General features: G+C 46.9%; 2 long non-coding RNA genes and 1 pseudogene across 4 annotated transcripts in view; 2 read left to right on the top strand and 1 right to left on the bottom strand.

Moving 5' to 3' along the window:
* Positions 1-115: 115 nt before the first annotated feature.
* LOC146372291 (uncharacterized) lies at positions 116-6,095 on the top strand. The gene is made up of 2 exons (XR_014802698.1): positions 116-2,599; positions 2,709-6,095. It is a non-coding gene; the product is annotated as an uncharacterized LOC146372291 (long non-coding RNA).
* Positions 2,282-19,367, bottom strand: LOC146372290 (inverted formin-2-like; annotated as a pseudogene). The gene is made up of 24 exons (XR_014802689.1): positions 19,171-19,367; positions 13,616-13,777; positions 13,267-13,528; positions 12,939-13,054; positions 11,712-11,871; positions 11,316-11,349; positions 11,087-11,228; positions 8,731-8,863; positions 7,918-8,490; positions 7,719-7,849; positions 7,569-7,630; positions 7,374-7,476; positions 7,147-7,232; positions 6,955-7,038; positions 6,757-6,827; positions 5,327-5,434; positions 5,174-5,244; positions 4,937-5,057; positions 4,638-4,802; positions 4,313-4,403; positions 3,803-3,925; positions 3,386-3,730; positions 2,909-2,971; positions 2,282-2,750 (listed from the first exon to the last, which is right to left on the bottom strand). The product of XR_014802689.1 is annotated as an inverted formin-2-like (transcript).
* The window catches only part of LOC146372283 (uncharacterized), a 154,048-nt gene continuing 142,161 nt past the window's right edge, over positions 8,808-20,694 (top strand). Inside the window, exons 1-2 of one of the 2 annotated variants that reach the window (XR_014802695.1) lie at positions 8,808-8,878; positions 9,311-9,363. This is a non-coding gene — a long non-coding RNA (uncharacterized LOC146372283). Of the gene's footprint in view, positions 8,879-9,023; positions 9,364-20,694 lie in introns of those variants that run through there. The other variant, XR_014802694.1, reaches the window with a different exon arrangement.

Raw genomic sequence — 20,694 nt, 5'->3', positions numbered from 1 at the left:
CACCGGAAGAGCTGCCGAGACCTTCACAATAAAAGCCCGCACCTGATAACATGCCCAGTGAGGTTGAACAGGTTTTATTAGAAAAAATAGAATATTACAGTCCACTGCAGCACCGACCGAGTCTGAGGCAGGCACACTGGGGCTGGCTGTCAAATTACCTGGTACTGCCACAGCAGAGGGCGCTGTGGAGCTCTGTTATCATACATTTGGCTTGGCAGTGGTCAGTAGTTAGACTCAGAGGCACTATGTTGTAATTTCGGTGAGTCAGACTGAATTTTCATGTTGTTTTTGTTCACACAAAACTAGCCATTGATTAAAATGAAACAGTGGTTCACCTGCTGGCTAAGGTCACGTGGTAGGCAGGATTCTGCAGATTGTACCGATAGGGATGGTGTGTGCTGAGCCAATCCAGCGGTGCACACCTCTCACGACTGACTCGAATGGCTGTGTAAGTGGCACGTCAGACCTGCATGATCCAGCAAGACTTAAACCGGAGAGCAGCTCAGAGTCCCTTTTACATACTGTAAGACTTGAGCACGGAAAAGCACGGCCCCCTCAGCGTTGGTCTGCTGAGGAGCGATGATGGAGGATAACTCATGTACGAGTAAAAAGTGTGACCACGCGGGTAACTTCGTCACAGCACACCTGACTGCAGGTGTGACCGTGACGGAACGGCTGCCCTCGGCCTACTCTTATTGTGAAGGCGGGTCGGTTTCCGGTCGCGCGCTCGGCAGTGTGAGGGATTTCGGAAGACCTGCTCATCGGTAATCAGCACAGATTCTTCTGATCGATCAGCTCAGCGTGCGCCGGGCAGAGGTCACATGATTTGGAGCGCCGTCGCTTCAGTACGGGAAGCGCCGGTTTTGCGAGACGTCACCGCAACGCTGACACGGGGATGAGGATGATGACGTCATCTATTGTTTAAAAAAAAAGTAAACGCGTGAATAAGCACGTGCACGTCTCCGGTTCATGGCTCTGCGTGTGACCGTCTGTGAGCTGCAGATGAAGAGTCTACCTCACATGTGTGACTCAGCTGCTTACCTGCGCTGTGTGCGTGCGTGTGTGTATGTTGGGGGGGGGGGGGTGTACACTAATTCAGTTTCATTTATACAAGCTCAAGGCGCTTTATATTGTAAGGTAGACCCTACAATAACCCAACAATCATATGACCCCCTATGAGCAAGCACTTTAGCGACAGTGGGAGGGAAAAACTCCCTTTTAACAGGAAGAAACCTCCAGCAGAACCAGGCTCAGTGAGAGGGCGGCTATCTGCCGCGACTGGTTAGGGTGAGAGAAGGAAGACAGGATAAAAGACATGCTATGGAAGAGAGCCAGAGATTGATAACAAGTATGATTCAGTGCAGGGAGGTCTTTTAGCACATAGTGATTGAAAAAGAAACATCCATCATGGGTGGATGCATCTGGGAGTTATTTTTTCTAAACAGGCTCAGATTTGACCAATCAGATTACTGCATATGGCAATGAGTACTTTGTGGCTCAAAACCTGGAACTGAAAGTCCAATATGTGTTGGTTCTCGGAGAGCTGCTGCTCCGTCAATCACAGCAGCTCCTCGGTGCAGGTGAGCGTCAGGTGAGCACAGGAGCTGCTCGCTTAGAAGAGCACGCAGCAACACGACATATGAGCAAGCGGAGTGAGGTATGGGGTCTTCACAACCCCTGTTCTCTGTACACCATCAGGACGCTTGGCCTCCCTGTGGCTGCAGGCTGCTTGCCTCCACCCCAGGGAAAAGGGTAACATCTCCTGGGTCTGGGGGTTGTACACATGGGTGCTCACAGACACAAACTATATCTTCCTTGGCTGCTACCTTAAAGCATATCGTGCGCTGTCGATCTTGCGTGCTGCTCAACAACATTCAATATTTAGTATTTACTGTTACTTACACGTAGATAGGTTGTTGCTTTGACCTCTGTTTTGTGTTGTTCTTGTTGTTTTTCTTTTTTCTTCTGTTAACAGGTGACCCAATGGATTTTCTCAGTGTCTTCTCTTACTGTCCCCTGATCCCCTGTTTTTCTTTCCCCCTTTTCTGTCTAATTGTCTGTCCAATTTCTAATAACTTTAAATAAATAAATAAATAAATAATAATAATAATAATAATAATGATAAAGTTCAATCAAGTGCACCAATATCACATTGACACATTTTCTCCACTTGAAGAAATAAACCTGTTGGGCATCTTTCCTGGCCCTCAGACAATTCTGATTGCTAAAGTACCAAACGGGACAGAAAAACAAGCAAACAAACAAAAAACAGGACTCATCAAAGAGCTAGAACAACATTTATTCTAACAGTAAAAGTCTCAGCGAACTTTCCTCAACAATAAGAACAGAAAAGTCTAAAACCTGAACACCTGCACGGGAACAATGCAAGGCTTTTAATCTAAAAGGTCTTTTGCAAGAAACCAGGTGAGCAGGCAGGTGGCATTAACCTGGAAAGAGTTTATTTGCTGTGCTTTCTGAGCCCCACCCACATCAGACCACCTGAGCTCAGAGACCAGCAGCGCCTCGACCTGACAGGAAGTGCACACAGAAACCTTGCTGACATCACAAATGGACACAGTCACTTCGGCGCCACTGAGAGGTGAGCGAGGGTTAGATCAGTCAGTCACAGGAAGCTCTGCCCAGAATCCTTGCTGCTTCCTCGTTCTTTATGATTGTGTTTCCCTTTTAAACACTTTGTTCTCCTGCAGGTCCAGTCCTGTCGCCACAGAAACAAGTCCTGACCCATGTACCTGGAACCATAGAAGAAGAATAAAATAATAAATGATATTTAAAAAAGACCTTAAATCCCACAACATAAAAACATTTCGACCAATGAAATGCTTTAGAGTGAAGGACAGCAGTGAATCGCCGCTGACGTGGATTTATGCACAGCTGCAGGTGAGCTCACCTCACTGAAGGATGCATTTTTTCTTTTTCTTCAAACGCTTTTTTCCTGTGTGACCACTGCCTTCTGGGGATCAAAGAGAGGATACGATTGGTCGGTTTCTAGATATAAAGCTTATTTCATCATCAACACTAAAGGATGTTCTATCATCGTCTTGATGCGACCTTACAGCCTGAGCCTCAGCTCACCATGTCACAGGAAACACTAATGTTCAGGAACAGGAAGTGACCTCATAGACTCAGAGCTACATCACAACAGCCACACTGACCCGGCTACATCACCATGGTATGGCAATCTCGACTCCACTCAACTGCAATCTGCGGCCGAGTCTCCGTCACTCTGCTGCAAACACTGAACACAACTTGATCTGTGTGGGTGGGCTGTGGGACAGGAAGCATTAAAATTTCCATGTTTCAGAAACAAACAGCAGCACTGAGCGTGCTCAAAGCCTGAAGCAGAGAGCACAGCGCCTCACTCTACCTGCCGGGCTGGTGTCTAAGGTGTTCAATGCGTTCTGGGGAGCAGAATCTTCCGGGTTAGGATCTTTGCTCCTGTTGACCTGGGTCACATCCTGCTGACTAGCTGCGTGCTGGACTTCCTGCTGCGCCGGTCCGGTGTCCACTTCAGACTCCGGACCCTGGACCTCAGCTGCGGGGGGTTCACCGAGGGCCTGGAGCTCTGAGGCAGCTCTGTCTGGCTCTGCTGGCTCCGGTTCTGGTCTGGTTCCAGCAGGTGGATGTGTGGGAGTCCGGACCTCCTCCCGAGGCTTCTCGGGCAAATCTGGCTTGTCTTGGGCCGGTGACATCTGCGTGACCCCGGGGTGACCTGAAAAGGAGAACTTGGGTCAAACGAGCAGTGGTGACAAGAAAGTCTGCAGAAGTCCTGCCGGGCTCTCACCTTCGACCCCACCGTCCGGCTCTGCCCGTGGCCTTGTCTTCCTCAGCCTGCAGCCCTTCCTGATCTCAGCCAGCAGGTTGTCGACGATGCATCCTTCGTCCCGATTGGCCATGTCCGTCCTAACTGCAGCACAGACACACGTTCCCCTGTGAGCTTAGCGCTCGTGTCACAAACAACAGGTGAAAGCTGTCACTGCGTCACCTGACAGCCTCACAGGTACAGCAGCATTTAATCTTTACAAACTTTCTTCTCGTCCTGATGCTGTCACATCATTTCCTTTAAATATTCAGCTGCTGATAAACTGTTGCAGAGAAATGTTGCTGATGTCAGCTATTGATTCTCGACCTGTCCGTCACCGGCCCTTCACATGTCTCACCTGTTCTCCACTTGCCTTCCACTTGTACTTGACCTGTCCTTCACCTGCCACTCACCCGGAGAGACAGGTGAGGGACACCTGTCTCTCCATTTAAGGAGGGAGGATTTAAGGTGAAATGATGGTGTCTGACTTACTGATCTTTCTGGTGGGGGCTTCTTCTCTCAGTTTCCTCCCTTCCTCCAACCTCTTCCTCCTCTTCTCCTGCTCCCTGTGACCTTTGTTCTCCTGATGGAAGAATAAAAGGAACACACAGTTCCTTCAGCAGGCTAACCGGCCCCCCAGAGAGGGCGGAGCTTAACATTTACAGGGAAACAGGACTAATTTGTGGCAGCTACCACACTTTGTCACGGTTGAAGTCAGAGCCGATTGGCTGGCTGAGACAGAGTTTAAATGACACATGCAAACGTGCGGCAGGGTATGAGTCCTGCAGACTGAGCCGCACTGCGATTGGCCACTGACCTTGAGGGTTTGAAGGAAGAGGTCTCTGAATGTCTTGATGGTGCTGAAGAGCTCTTCGAGGGAGAAGCTGCTGCTGTCCTCACAGAGGTAGGCGGACAGGTGCTTCCTCTGCTCCTCCACAGATGACAGCAGGAGTTGCAGCTGCTCAACAGCCTGCAGGCTCTCCTGGTAACACCACATAAGAACAACAGGTAAGTTCACCTGGAACAGCAGGTCTGTCCCACTAAAACGGTGTCAGTGAGTGTACAGACTGGATTTATCTGCCCGTAAAGGTGACAGCCTCATCCTGAGTGACTCACCTGTATGGTGGACAGGTACTGCTCCTTCATGTCGTCAGATGAGGAGGAAACGCTCCTCTCTGAGTTTTTCAGCCGTTTGTTTAGAGTGTTTGTTTCAGACTGAATAGAGTCCAAGCTGAGCCTGCAGGTGGAGTCAGAGGGCAACATTTAACACTGCTGCAGGCGAAACACCTGAGCTACCACGTCACAGACTCCGCCCAGCAGTCTGTACGTGACTGAACTCTTATATGTGTTTACCCAGCAGCCTTTGCACAGATCTCCAGGTCATCGGGCAGGTTGAGCAGGTCGGGGTGATTCTCTTCAGCCTCCTAAGGGTCACAAACAGCAGCAACTGAATTATTATGAGAATACTGCAGTATTCCCCAGTATTCGTAGTATTCCCAGCATTACCTGCAGGATGTGGTGTAGCAGCGTGACTCTCGACTTGTTGGCTTTGGTTTCGGTCAGTTTGAGCAGAGTGCTGATCTTAAAGCCTTCAGCATTCCCCGTGTGAGTTCCCTGATGGACCATACATCACATGACTAAATCAGACTACCAGCCTTTACATTTTATTTCAGCTAAATAACAGACTGGTTTATGATTTGGCAACTAAATGAACTGTCTTGGTAGACAGTCTCTGTTGGTAGATTTGTGCTGAGCTAATAGTTGGTGCTGAGTCACACCTGCCTGAATCTGCAAACAAACAAAAACAAAACAAAAAACAAACAAAACACTCCTCGGATGAACTGTTAGTGCAATCAACCTCACAGCTGTGATATTACTGCTTAGATAACTTCATAAAAACTTCATCAGAGGCTCCAGTTAGCTGAGGTGAAGTCCAGCAGTTGCTAGCAGCCCACTCCACAGCAGAGACATGGACATGACTTATTTTTCTTGCACGAAAGGACAAGCATCATGGTGCAGTGGAACCAGCATCCAGGACATAAACAGCTGCATTATACTGCTAACATCTGCACAGACAGCATGTTAATGCTAAGCTAGCCAAGAACTTAAGGCCCTTTTGCATAGGAAGCGGCACACTGACCGCTAGCTTGTTCTCCACCTGTCTCGCTTAGCGTAAAGGACCCAAACTCTGTGTTGTGCTGGCCGATGCGCTCTGCTTGGAAGTCTTTTTTTTGTTACCACTCTACGAGTCTGTATTAAACCTATATCTCTCTGACTTTGTGTCCTTCACAAGAGTTTGTGTTGAATTATGTTCAAATTTTTAATAAAAAAAAAAAATATCGCTCATTCATATAGATGAAAGCTTTCAACTATCCAGACTAGTGAAGAGTGTGTCGTCCCCAGAGCTGTTAAGAGGCTCTGGAGGTCCCCATACATGCACATAAACCTGTGTGAAAAAGTTCACAGAACTCTGATACGCACTGATACGAATGTTTTCCTTCATCCTGTGATGGAATTTAGTGCAGTGGTAGTCTTCGATTCTATTGGTCGTGTGACACAGCGCACATGCCGAGTACTCCTCACTGACGTGCTGCACTGTACTTGGCGCAGCGGGAAACTATTACTGTGCGGCGCAGCAGTGGAAACAAATGTGCTTCAGAGCGCTGCACGTGTAAATGTAGTCTCAGGTCTACACTGGTCACTGATGATCATGTAACGCTGCTTCAGGTTGGACGGGCATATGACAGACTGCAAAGCAACAAGTGATGTGTAATAGATTACTTTTTCTGAGTAACGACCCCAACACTGGTCAGAGTTTGTGTTTGAGTTTGTTTGTGTGGTTTGAGTCTTCGGGAAGAGAACTGCTTTAGGACCGTCACTGAGCATGCCACACAAAGTAATCAGATTACAAGGAGGAAAAAAAAAAAGATTCTCACATAGTTGAGAAAGTTTCCGACACTCAGGATTAGTTTACAGAAGACTGGCAGCCGAGCGCTCTCCTTCACACCTGCACACAAAACAACACACACAAACAGAAACAAGAACACCACCACAGCAGATTAGCAGCCAAACGTGCGTGTGCAGCCAGTGTGTTTGTTGTGTAGCTGCTGTGTGTTTGTCATGTGTATACACACTCTGGCAGGCGCGGTCTCCTCATAGTCTCCAACACACAGCTGCTCTCCTCACACAGCAACATACACTCAATCCTCAGAGAGTAACTGCAACACACACACACACACACACACACTGCGAGTGAGTGGACCTGTGGTGAGCTGTGCTTATTTATCTGTGCTTGATGTGTGCTGCAGCTGGCGCTGTCCTCACACCTGGGCAGATCAATGAGCTGCAGGTAAAATTGATCTGCTGATGCCAACTTGTCCCGCTCTGCCAGATGAGACTTCAGGTTCCCTACCTGAGGAGGGAAAGATGAGATACAGGTCAAGTACAGGTGAAGGACAACTGGAGCACAGGTGAGGGGCAGGTGAGAGGCTGGTGAAGGACAGGTGAGAGACAGGTGGAGAACAGGTGAAGCGCAGGTGACCTCTGCTCTGACCTCATGTTTCTCTGGGAGGAGTTTGATGAACTGTTTCAGGGCCTCGACATCAAACTTTGATCGGTCTCCTCTTCGGATGAGATCCACAAAGTCCTCGTGGGAACTGCAGGTGAGACAGGTCAGGTGATACAGGGATGGTGATGTCACAGCACAGGTGTTTTTATTGGCTGCAAGACTCAGAAAAAGAACAGTCACCATTTGAAGTGCTTGAGGAAGATGTTGAGGTTAAGGCTCTTTTTGCCGTCGATGAAGGACACCTGTGGACAGAATTGAACATGTCGATGTGAAAAAGGTAAAACCTGTAACGCCACACCTGTAAGGTGAAGACAGAGAAAGCTGCGGCACCTCTTTGGGCTCCGTCTTTGACTTGGTTCTGGTCTTGGTCTCAGTCGGAGGGAGACTGAAGAGCTGCTCGATGCTGCAGTAATCTGGCTCCATGGAGTCCAAAGATGTCGACGTCCACAGAGACTCGTGGCCTGTGGACACAGAGTGACGTTAGCTTGGATGAATCCTGCACCTGACCTGGGCCAACACCAGGCCTCACCTGACACCAGTCTGGATGGAAGTTTCTGCCAGTTCAGCTTCTTCATCCGCAGTGTTGGGCAGGGGGTGTGGCTTGAATTAGGAGCGGAGCTGCTATATAACCTGCCCAGACTTTGAACTGTCTCAGCTCTGATGTCACCTGGAGGAGAGGGGGGGAGTGGAGGTCCAGCACCAGGTAAGGGTGGGGGTGGAGGGGGAGGAGCCATAGCACCAGGTAAGGGTGGGGGTGGAGGGGGAGGAGGGAGAGGAGCCATAGCACCAGGTAAGGGTGGGGGTGGAGGGAGAGGAGCCATAGCACCAGGCAAGGGTGTGGGCAGCAGTGGAGGGGGTGGAAGGGGAAGAGTCATAGCACCGGGTAAGGGAGGAGGTAGAGGGGGGGCATAGGAAGTGGGAAGAGCCGGAGGTAGTGCTGCTGCAGTGGGGGCTGTCGGAGCATCTTTGGTGAGGGCCTCTGATTGGCTGGGAGGACTGTCTGGTAGTCTAGTCTGGACCGCCCTGTCGATGGTAAGATTGGCTGAGTAAGTCTTTCGGGGGAGGAGCTTCTCCAGCAGGTGATCTGCAGAGTCTACCTCAGCTGCGATCAAGAAAAACAGAGCCGGTGAATTCACCTTCGCCTGATCCTGTGAAATGCCCTCAGCTTTGATCATACTCTGCCTGCTGTCATTTATACAAACTGACATAAAACAGGGCCTGCATCTGAACCTTAAGGGACCCTTTACAGGGGTCATCGTTTATATAGAGAGGACACTTCTACAAAGAGGCGGAATCAGAGCTGGATCCAGTGATCTGCTGTTGGATGCGCCCTCATACTTACCATCCTGAGCCAGCAGGGTGGCTCGATCCATCAGCAGCTCCAGAGCACACCAGACCTCAGCTCTGTCCGGACCCACCAGCAACAAGGCCTGAAGGATGGACAGCAGCTGCACGGAGGATGGATGGCTGGACACCTGAACGCAGAGAGGGTCAGCACAGGTTATTTTGGCTACGTTCACACTGCAGGTGTTAATGCTCAATTCCAATTTTTTGATCAAATCCGATTTTTTTGTCTGCTTGTTCACACTACAAATAAAATGCGACAAAAAACACGCTCTAGTGTGAACCCTCGAAGCGGCCCGCATGCGCAAAAGAAGACGTCACACACAACGCGCTCTGTTTAGACCCAGACCAAACAATATTGTTTGACTGATGGCCCTTAATATAAAGACTTCGGACTTTACGTTTCCCAATTTTTGCTTTAAGTTATTTTGTTATTTACATAATAATGTAGATAACCTAACAATTATCCTTATTGCTGTTTTAGAGAGGAGCGGTGCTTCAAAGAATAGTTGCAGATTTCTGTCAAAATCTGCAGATTATACAGTACAAATAAAATGTTCATGTTGTCTTCCCAACAGTTTCACTAACATCTACACTGGATGGCCAGGAAGCGTTCGCGATGTCTTCTCGGGTGCTTCTCCGGCGCTGATAATTGCCGTCTGTCTTGTGTCAGTGACGTACAAGACGGATTTAATGCGACGTGACCATTCAAACAGCAGTCGCATTCTAAAACATCGGATATGTATTGGATTGGATTGGATTTAAGGCCACCTGGGTTGGCTGGAAGACTGTTTACTTAGCCTGGCAGGGCGACGGACACAGCTGAACTCTGGACACACACACACACACACACACACACACACACACACACACACACACACACTGATATGCACACACTGATCCCCCCTCCCTTTCCAAACGCCTTCGATGCTTGTGCCCTGCCGGGGAAGATGGCAGTCAACTGGACCAGCGCAGACATGCTGCAGGACCGGATGCGCTGTCTACACCGGCTCTCTCTTACCCTTTACCCGCCCCTGTTGCTTGTCTTGTGTTTCTATGGTGTATTGATAGTCATGTGCTTTTTGTGCTGAGGTGTTTTTTCTGTTATCAAACTGTTCTCCTACTAGGAGCTCAGTCTGAGTGGAGTTTTTTTTCCTCCTCCTCTTACCTCATGTTATGTATTTTCGTTGTTTTTTTCCTATCAGCCTACCTTTCTGACATGTCTCCCCAATGTGATGTTTGTGTAAAGTTGGTCAGAAGGTTCCTTTGTAAGTGCGCATGCGCCATTAGCGTGCTGCCTGCTGTAACCCTAATTTTCTTCGGGATTAATAAAGTATTCTGATTCTGATTCAGTACCACATACGAAAGTGACCCAGATCGGATTTGAAAATATCGGATTTGTTCCGTTCACACTTTCATACCATGATCGGATATGGGTCGCATAGGGTCAAAAAAATCAGATTTGATGCGCTTTCGCCTGCAGTGTGAACGTAGCGTCTGTCTCCTTACATTTCTATCATTGAAAAGAGAACTACCAGCAGTGTCACTTTCACAGATGCTGCGCCAATCGCTCTGAAGGTGGCAGTGTTGGGTTCTGTAGTTTAAACCAGTGTTTCCCAATCTTTTGGAGCCACGGTACATATTTCACGTTAGAAGAATAAGACAACATACCACCAAACAAAAATGTCACAAAAAGCATATTGATAATTTTTCCCCGCGCACCAGGTATAGCAGAATTGGTTCAGTTTGTTAAGATGTATCTGTCCCACTGCGCAAGTGTCCAGTGAAGGGGGGCATTGCTACGCGCAGGCGGGAAGGGGAAGTAGGAGTTTTTTGGAGTGTCAGTTTTTTCTTGTGTGGGGGAACGAAAGAAGGCAACAATTAAAGTTGGAGTTAACATACTAGTTGTGTGATTATTGGACTAACAAGTCTGTCCCCAATCTACCCTTTTTTTGCTTTCTTCTGACCACTACTCATGCTAGGGCCTTCGTCTGGGTCGGAATTTTCTCAAGGACCCAGGTCAGACTCACTATTTTTCTTTTCAAATATTTATTTATTGCTATTACGTGCTGCGTCGTCTCACTCACAGCATGACTATTATATAATTTCTTCTTCATCTTCTTCTGTTTTACTGGCAGTCGGCAACCAATTTAATTAGAGCAGGTAGTTGTACTCCCCTCTAGTGGAAGATAATGTAATTGTTCTGCCCATTACTCAAGCCGATCGCTTAGAGTACCAATTGGGTGGAATAAGATAATCTTCCACGGCACACCTTTGTGCCGTGGCACAGTGGTTGGGAAACATTGGTTTAAACGTTCCAGCTTGAGTCGCATCACTCTTTAAACTGTGGTTACCATGGTGTAGAGCATTGTGAAGACCTGCTGGTGGCTGCTCATATCAATCCCTCCGTACAGCCTCTCCATCTCCTCCATGTCCTCCGACAGAGAGTCTTCAAACACGTCACACTGGATGTTCAGGTCCTTGTCCTGCGTCTCCCTGCACACACAGACAGGAAACTGATTGGAAACACGATTGATTATTGATTAATAAGTGATGTAAGCAAAGTGAGAATGAAGCCAGTACCTGAGCCTGGGGAGCAGGTCCAGCAGCTGCAGACCTAAAAATCACAGACACATATATCACTTCTTATTTTGGTCAAGCAGCAGGACACACTCACACCATGACGACCTCTGAGGGTCTGACACTCGAGCCCTCAGCGAGACCTGACTCCAGGAAAGCCTCCGTACAGGGATGTGATGTCACACTGTGACAGATATCAAGCTCCTCCTACACATAACTCTGATAACAGTTTAATTCAACTTTATTTATACATCGCCAAATCACAACAACAGTCACATCAAGGTCTTTCTGTTGTGAGGTAAAGCCCCTACAATATGATGAAAGCAGTGATGTCAGCAATGACATCATGATGATGATGTCAGGGGTGATGTCAGAGTGGTGATAAACAGTTCGTTTTACCGATGAACTCCTGCCGCACCTGGTGCCTCCTCCTCAGCTCCTCCTCCTGCAGCACGAGGACGTTGACCACACTTAGCAGCGTCACCATGTAGGGGATGTTGTCGGTGGCGTGAAGCTCGTTCATGATCACGCTGAAGCGATACTGCTGCTTCTTCAGGCTCTGAATACAGACGCAGGAAGTGACAGGTCAGAGGACGGACACGGTTCGTTTACACCTTCATTAAACACAACTTCCTGCTTCAGTCTGACTGAAGTGTGATGATTAAACACTCCTAATAGCTGTGTGCGTGTGTGTGTGTGTGTGTGTGTACATGTTATGTTTAGACATCTTTGTGAGGACAGAAAATTGGCATGCCACTATACTTGTGGGGACCAACAGCCCTTATGGGGACAAAGTGCCCATCCCCACAAGTTTGAAGACGTGTCTGAGGCTCAAAATGTGGTTTTAGTGTCAGGGTTACAGTTAGGTTATGGTTAGGGTTAGGCATTCATTTTTGATGGTTAGGGTAAGCAGCTAGGGAAAGGGTTATGTCAATGAGATGTCCTCACTAAGATAATAAAACGTGTGTGTGTGTGTGCACACGTGTGCGCACACGTGTGCGCGTGTGGTATCCCATGATTCCATGCTGTAAGCTCAGAGCCTGTGAGAACAGGCTGGGCGGGGACGATAAGATCTGCAGCGTCTGAGGCTCAGCTGTTTGTTGTGGTGTATCTGCAGTCACGCCCTGATGGTACACAGACCACGTCGTCGTTGCTCTCACCTGGCAGCGAGGAGCTGTGGTGGAGCTTTGTGAGCTCTCTGCTGACTTAGGTAATCAGCCAGTGGCTTTCAGTTTGAGCTGTTCTGCTTGTCGTGTTAGCCTTGAAACTAAGTGAAACTGACTCGCACTTCCTTTTGCTAACGTCCTGCAGATAAAGCTTTTCAAACCGACCCAAATGGCCTGCTCATGTCTCGCCATCCAGCTCATGCGACATCTGTTGGTTCGTCCATCAAGCAGGTAAACATGCCCCTCTAAACAAATGAAATCAGCCAAGAGAGCCTCTGAAAGTGACCTGGACCTACAGCAACATTTAACTGTTTATATGACTGAGCGCCAACTGTCCTGACTGCCATCGTGGGGCAGAGTTCAGATTACTTAAACTGATCTCATGAAATCACAAATCACCTCAGAGGAGACCGAGAAGGAAGGGAAAAAAGGAAGGACAGGAAGGAAATAAGGAGCATACCTTGTAGTTGTCGAGTGCATCGAAGGCGAGGTGGTGTCCCCGAGGGTCGAAGACGGCAAGAGCAGCCAGCAGCTGGAACAGCTGCATCTTCACCATGACATTGGATGTGTCGAGAGCTGAGGGCATATAGGAGGAGGTGGAGTTACCGCTTTCATAAGTAATGACTCGGAGTCGTCATCGTCACCTCACAGGTACACTGGCTACCTGCTTAGCTTAGGCTGGAACAGCCACCTGAGTCTACCTGTTGCTCAGGGTAGCGTGTAAATATGATTTTAAGGTGGTTTTAAGGCAGATCTGCTTCATTCTAACTTTCTGGTCCTCCACCCACCTTGAGCCAGCATCCTGACGTAGCTCTCGTTGTCCAGGATGAAATGCAGCCCTGCGGACGAGTTCATGATGGCCCGGACGCAGCTGACGCAGGTGAGCTGCAGCAGAGCATCGGCGATGCGGGCGCAGCCGCGGCTCGACAGACGCTCCAGCGCCTCCAGCAGGAGGTCCAAACCCTGTAGTTCAAGGAACTGCACCATCCATGACCGATTACTCACCTCCAGCCGCCGCTGCAGACCCGAGTAGTTCACCACTGTGGGAACCTGGAGGGGCAGAGTGACCATCAGTCAGAGCTGTGAGACGCCCTCTCCTTCCCCTGCAGGACTCCTGAGGTTCTGCTTCTTTCCTACCTGCAGCAGTCGGATGCAGAGCTCGGGGTCAGCGTTCTCCAGATTGGCCTCCACCTTGCCGTCAGTGACTGTGGCGGGGCCTCTGGTCAACTGGTCCTTTACCGCCCCCCATTTGGTACTGGTTGCCATGATGACAGGCCAAAGGTTTTACCGATGTTTGAGCTGACGAGGGTTAAAACAGATACAGGTAATCAATCACAAACAATCAATGACATCATCATCTTTTTAACGTCCACGACAAGCAGACCTGACACAAGCGATGATATCACGCCCATGTCAGCCTGCCTCGGGCTCACAGTTTCACATTCATTAACACGTCTCTGAGTCACAAACTGAGCTTCTCCAGTGGATGCCTTTATCTGCTCAGGAGGTCAGAGTCCTTTACTGTGATTGGACTCCATTTGGCTTTAGTTGTGTCATAAATTATTATTTGAATTATATTCCTGACCAACAGCTCAAGTCCACTTCTGATGTGGACCAGTTTTAACTTGGTTTTATTCAGCTCCAAATCAAAGTTCCAAATCACAACAACAGTCACCTTGAGATGCTGTACTGTCTCTGTGCTCTCAACAACCATATTCAATTCAATTCAATTCAATTTTATTTATATAGCGCCAAATCACAACAAAAGTCGCCTCAAGGCGCTTCATAGATACAGAGAAAAACCCAACAATCATATGACCCCCTATGAGCAAGCACTTTGGCGACAGTGGGAAGGAAAAACTCCCTTTTAACAGGAAGAAACCTCCGGCAGAACCAGGCTCAGGGAGGGGCGGCCATCTGCTGCGACCGGTTGGGGTGAGAGAAGGAAGACAGGATAAAAGACATGCTGTGGAAGAGAGACAGAGGTTAATAACAGATATGATTCAATGCAGAGAGGTCTATTAATACATAGTGAGTGAGAAAGGTGACTGGAAAGGAAAAACTCAATGCATCATGGGAATCCCCCGGCAGCCTACGTCTATTGCAGCATAACTAAGGGAGGATTCAGGGTCACCTGGTCCAGCCCTAACTATATGCTTTAGCAAAAAGGAAAGTTTTAAGCCTAATCTTAAAAGTAGAGATAGTTTCTGTCTCCCGAATCCAAACTGGAAGCTGGTTCCACAGAAGAGGGGCCTGAAAACTGAAGGCTCTGCCTCCCATTCTACTTTTAAATACTCTAGGAACAACAAGTAGGCCTGCAGAGCGAGAGCGAAGTGCTCTAATAGGGTGATATGGTACTACAAGGTCATTAAGATAAGATGGGGCCTGATTATTTAAGACCTTGTATGTGAGGAGCAGGATTTTGAATTCAATTCTGGACTTAACAGGAAGCCAATGAAGGGAAGCCAAAACAGGAGAAATATGCTCTCTCCTTCTAGTCCCTGTCAGTACTCTTGCTGCAGCATTTTGGATTAGCTGAAGGCTTTTCAGTGAGTTTTTTGGACATCCTGATAATAATGAATTACAGTAGTCCAGCCTGGAAGTAATAAATGCATGAACTAGTTTTTCAGCGTCACTCTGAGACAGGATATTTCTAATTTTAGAGATGTTGCGCAAATGGAAGAAAGCAGTCTTACATATTTGTTTAATATGTGCGTTGAAGGACATGTCCTGGTCAAAAATGACTCCAAGGTTCCTCACAGCGTTACTGGAGGCCAAGGTAATGCCATCCAGAGTATGAATCTGGTTAGATACCATATTTCTAAGATTTTCAGGGCCGAGTACAATAACCTCAGTTTTATCTGAATTAAGAAGCAGAAAGTTGGCGGCCATCCAGGTCTTTATGTCTTTAAGACATTCCTGCAGTTTAACTAATTGGTGTGTGTTATCTGGCTTCATGGACAGATAGAGCTGGGTGTCATCTGCATAGCAGTGAAAATGTATGCTATGTCTTCTAATGATGCTGCCTAAGGGAAGCATGTATAATGTAAACAGAATTGGTCCTAGCACTGAACCCTGTGGAACTCCATAATTAACCTCAGTGTGTGAAGAGGACTCTCCATTTACATGCACAAATTGGAGTCTATTAGATAGATATGATACAAACCACTGCAGTGCAGTACCTGTAATACCTACAGCATGTTCTAATCGCTCTAATAGGATATTATGGTCAACAGTATCGAACGCTGCACTGAGGTCTAGCAGGACAAGCACAGAGATGAGTCCACTGTCAGAGGCCATAAGAAGATCATTTGTAACCTTCACTAAAGCTGTTTCTGTGCTGTGATGAGCTCTGAAACCTGACTGAAACTCTTCAAATAAACCATTCCTCTGCAGATGATCTGTTAGCTGTTTGACAACTACTCTTTCAAGGATTTTTGATATGAAAGGAAGGTTGGAGATTGGCCTATAATTAGCTAAGACTGCTGGGTCTAGAGATGGCTTTTTGAGTAAAGGTTTAACCACAGCCAGCTTGAAGGCCTGTGGTACATAGCCGACCATTAGAGATAGGTTGATCATATTTAAGATCGAAGAATTAATCAATGGCAGGACTTCTTTGAGCAGTTTTGTAGGAATGGGGTCTAAAAGACACGTTGATGGTTTGGAGGAAGTAATTATTGAAGTTAACTCAGAAAGATCAATTGGAGAAAAAGAGTCTAACTTAACATCAATGGTACTAAGAGTAGCTGTAGATAATATTACATCTGTGGGATGATTACTGGTAATTTTTTCTCTAATGATAAAAATTTTATTTGTGAAGAAGTTCATGAAGTCATTACTAGTTAACGTTAAAGGGATGGTTGGCTCAACAGAGCTCTGACTCTTTGTCAGCCTGGCTACAGTGCTGAAGAGAAACCTGGGGTTGTTCTTATTTTCTTCAATCAGTGATGAATAGTAAGATGTTCTGGCTTTGCGGAGGGCTTTCTTATAAAGCAGCAAACTATTTCTCCAGGCTAAATGATGATCCTCTAAATTTGTGACACGCCATTTCCTCTCCAGATTACGAGTCATCTGCTTTAGGGTACGTGTTTGAGAATTATACCACGGAGTCAGGTACTTCTGATTAGAGACCTTAGTTTTCACTGGAGCTACAGTATCCAGAGTCGTACGTAGTGAGGAGGTGAAATTATTAACAAGATAATCGACCTCTGTTGGGGTAGCGTTCAGATAGCTGCTCTGCTCTGTGTTGGTACAGGGCATTGAAGATGATAACAGTGGGTGGATTATATTCTTAAACTTAGTTACAGCGCTTTCAGAAAGACATCTACTTTGATAAAATCTACTCTCCACCGCTGTGTAATCAATTATTGTAAATGTAAATGTTATCAGGAAATGATCAGACAGGAGAGGGTTTTCAGGAAACACTGTTAAATGTTCAGTTTCTATGCCATATGTTAAAACAAGATCTAGAGTGTGATTAAAGTGGTGGGTGGGTTCTTTTACATTTTGAGAGAAGCCAATTGAGTCTAATAACAGACTAAATGCCATGTTGAGGCTGTCATTTTTAGCATCTACATGGATGTTAAAATCACCCACAATAATTATTTTATTTGAGCTCAGAACTAAATTAGATATAAAGTCTGAGAAATCAGACAGAAACTCTGTGTAAGGCCCAGGTGGACGATAGATGATAACAAGTAAGACTGGTTTCTGAGTTTCACAGCTGGGGTGGACAATGTTAAGCATCAGGCTTTCAAATGAATTAAAAGTCTGTCTTGGTCTTTCATTAATTAATAGGCTGGTGTGAAAAATTGCTGCCACACCGCCCCCTCGGCCTGTGCTTCGAGGTTTCTGGTAGTTAGAATGACTCGGGGGTGTTGATTCATTTAAACTAACATAATCATCCTGCTGCAACCAGGTTTCTGTAAGGCAGAGTAAATCAATTTGTTGATCAATTATTAAGTCATGTACTAACAGAGACTTGGAGGAGAGAGACCTAATATTTAATAATCCACATTTCACTGTTTTACTCTTTGGTTCAGATGTGGATACTGTACTGTTCTTTCTTTGTAATTGTTTATGTTTAAGTTGTTTGTTGCTGGTTTTTAGTTTGTTTTTTGTCTTTTTAGAAGCTGACACAGTCTCTATGGAGATGGGTTTTTGGGGGGGTAGCAGGAGGAGAGAAGCTGCAGAGAGGCGTGTAAGACTGCAACTCTGCTTCCTGGTCCCAACTCTGGATAGTCATATTTTGGGGGGTTTAATAAATTTAATAAATATGAGTAAGAAGTTTTGTGACAGTGGCAAGGAAAACCTCAAGTTTAACAGGAAGAAACCTCCAGCAGAGCCAGGCTCAGACCGGTTTGGGGTGAGGGAAGGAAGACAGGACAAAGGCACTCTGTGGAATGCATGAATAACAAGAAACAGAGAAAAAGAAGAAGAATGCAGTGAATCAGGCTGATGGATCAGCTGATTAACAGACTGATAATAAAGCACATGATTGGCTCCAGTAACAGAAAAATAAACACGAAGCGCTCACAGCTATCGTGGCTGTGATTTGGAAAGTGAATGAATCAGACTGAAGGCTACGTGAATCCTGCACTCAGTGTGTTGCAGAGTCTTCATTAGTGAAGAAGAGTGACTGCACGTCACAGCGTGGTGGGTGAAATATGTCAGCTATGTGGTATTTCTGGTATTCAGTGCGCGTGCATGTCCTGACAGCTGAGCACGCTCGCCACATTAACGTGCCGCTGTGAGAAAACCTGAACTTTAAACTTGAAAGGTGGAGTAGGTCAGTCACATGGTCAAAGGGTGTTTCCAGAGGCCTGGATTCAAATCTCCCCCGGGGCATTTGAATCCCCCCCATCCAGCCAGCCTTCCTGCGTCAGTAAAGCTCCAGAATATTAAACACAACCATGAAACTTTCAGACTCACTGCAACATGGTCCTAATAAAGTGAGCACTGACTGTGTAAACCAGCAGAAACAACGGCAGGAAATTCACCTGTAAAGGTGTGTGTGTGTGAGTAAAGACAGGCTGACTGGGTGGAGAAATTCCTTCTCAGCAGATGAGCTCAGGATAAAGACTCTTCCTCTTTTTGGACAGATGCTTCATCGCTTGGTTAAACTGTGGCCTCCTCCTCACGCCCAGCAGCAGAACTTTAACCACAGAAACAAACGCTCCTCATCAGCAGCAGCAGGTTTCAGTCTTCAGAGAAGGACCGGCATACAAACTCAGCACTAGTTGTTCCAGTATCGGGAAAAACTGAGGGATGATCCTTTAAACCTGAAGCTCAGGTGTTTGTCATCATTTAACAACTTAAACAGACCTTTCACTGTACACATGCGCATATCTGTCAGTGGTACACCCTCACAGAAGAACAAATGCATTGATCTCAGTGCTGATGGATCAATACAGTGATTGGATAAGAGCAGACCCGCATGCTCCGATTCAAAGGTTCAAAAGTTTAAACACAGTTGTGGCTAAAAACCGCTGACAGGTCGAGCTGTACCTGCCAAACCGGACTCCCTTCAAAATTAATCGAATTTAGTGTCTGAGCTTCAGTTCACTCGGTGCTGTGGTGGGTTCGGCTCGGCAGCACCGGCCGGAGGACGGAGCAGCTTCAGCCGCTCCGCTGCTCCCACAGGTACAGGTGTATTTCACCGGGAACAGAAGAAGCTCATCACACAAACTTACCTGGAATCTGTCAGCAGGTCACTGAAAAGTTTTGGCTCACGAGCTGCTTCGTGTTTCCGTTAAAGTGACAGAGAGGCGGTAAGCTCGTGTCCTTATTGCAGACCCCGAGGGGGCAGGAGGCTCCCGCGGTCCCCGCTGAAGCTTCCAGAAACTCGGACAAAGTCTGAAGGACAGCTCGGTGTCTGCGAGAGTATCCGCGCGAGCCTGTGGGGCGGGGTGAGGGTCACAGTGCCAGCCGCCGATAGCGGGCGCGTGCGCATAACTTCAGTTCTGTTGCAGACAGTGGCGGTCCTAGCCTGTTTGGCGCCCTGGGCGAACACCACCACCACCCCCCCCCCCCCCCCCCCCCCCACACACACACACATACACAAAACATATTAAGGATTGTACATTAACATAAAACTCTTGTCGGAACCATACTGAATTTCACCAGAGAAACACACACACACACACACACACACACACACACACACACACATATGAAGAGAGAGAGGGTATGCATAGTATGCAAACAGCTACCAAACGGCCATCATAATTCGTCATACAATGCGAACAGGACAAAGATAGCTAAGTAGGTAGAGTGGTGGCCCCATGATCGGAAGGTCCGGGGTTCAATTCCCCTGAACAGCTTCCCTGAGGTACCCCTGAGCAAGGTACTGTTCCCTGGGTGCCCAATGGCTGCCCACTGCACTGAGTGAATGGATTAAATGCAGAGAGGAATTTCCCCACGGGGATCAATGAAGTACACTTTCTTTCTTATTTATCTAAAAATGCAGCCAAAGCATCTGGTGTTTGTTTTAGTTTTTTGTTGTTTGTTTGTTTTTGGGTTTGTTTGTTTTTTTTGGGGGGGGGGGGGGTGTTGTTTTTTTTTTACAACCATCTAAAAATACTACTATAACTAAAATGAGAGAACATTCAGGTGTCATAATAAGATGCCCCACAAATGATTTGTGCCAGTAAAAAAAGTAATAATAATTGTGCGCCGGTATTAAACCCCGATTCTTTTGTCCCCATGATAGAACAGAGAAAACCCGACTCATAGTGGTCAAAACATTTTATATTTCTTTTTATTCAATCATCTTCCGGAAGAGAGAGCCCTGCACAGCCCAAACGCCAGTTGCAGGATCTCTAACATTAGAATCATAAACTGTGCCTCGTATAGGTTTTATTTTGGTACTTTACACGTCACACAGTTTCAAACATTGCTTATATGGCAAAGTTTCTCTTTTCTGTGTCTTATCTATTAATATGCCTGTGCACTAAAACTTCCTGTTTTTCAGTCTGGCTGAGCACTTAGTTTGTGAGTCAAAAGTGGCCTTGCTCTACAAGCCTTCATTATTAAAGTACATAAAACAATATAATAAGAAAATAAGGATACTAAGGATATTAATTTCATGACACCGGCCAGGCAATAGGCCTGACAACTGCTCCTGTTTTCCACCTGGAGACAGTGTTTACACTGCAATTTGCCTTTGTGACATCCATTATTTCCCTCACTGACACACAAAGCAAAACAACGACTAC

This window comes from Perissodus microlepis, chromosome 15 (assembly GCF_051167445.1).
Source record: "Perissodus microlepis isolate ML-2025 ecotype Zambia chromosome 15, ASM5116744v1, whole genome shotgun sequence".
Classification (NCBI taxonomy): domain Eukaryota; kingdom Metazoa; phylum Chordata; class Actinopteri; order Cichliformes; family Cichlidae; genus Perissodus; species Perissodus microlepis.
This window is presented reverse-complemented; position numbering and strand designations above follow the sequence as displayed.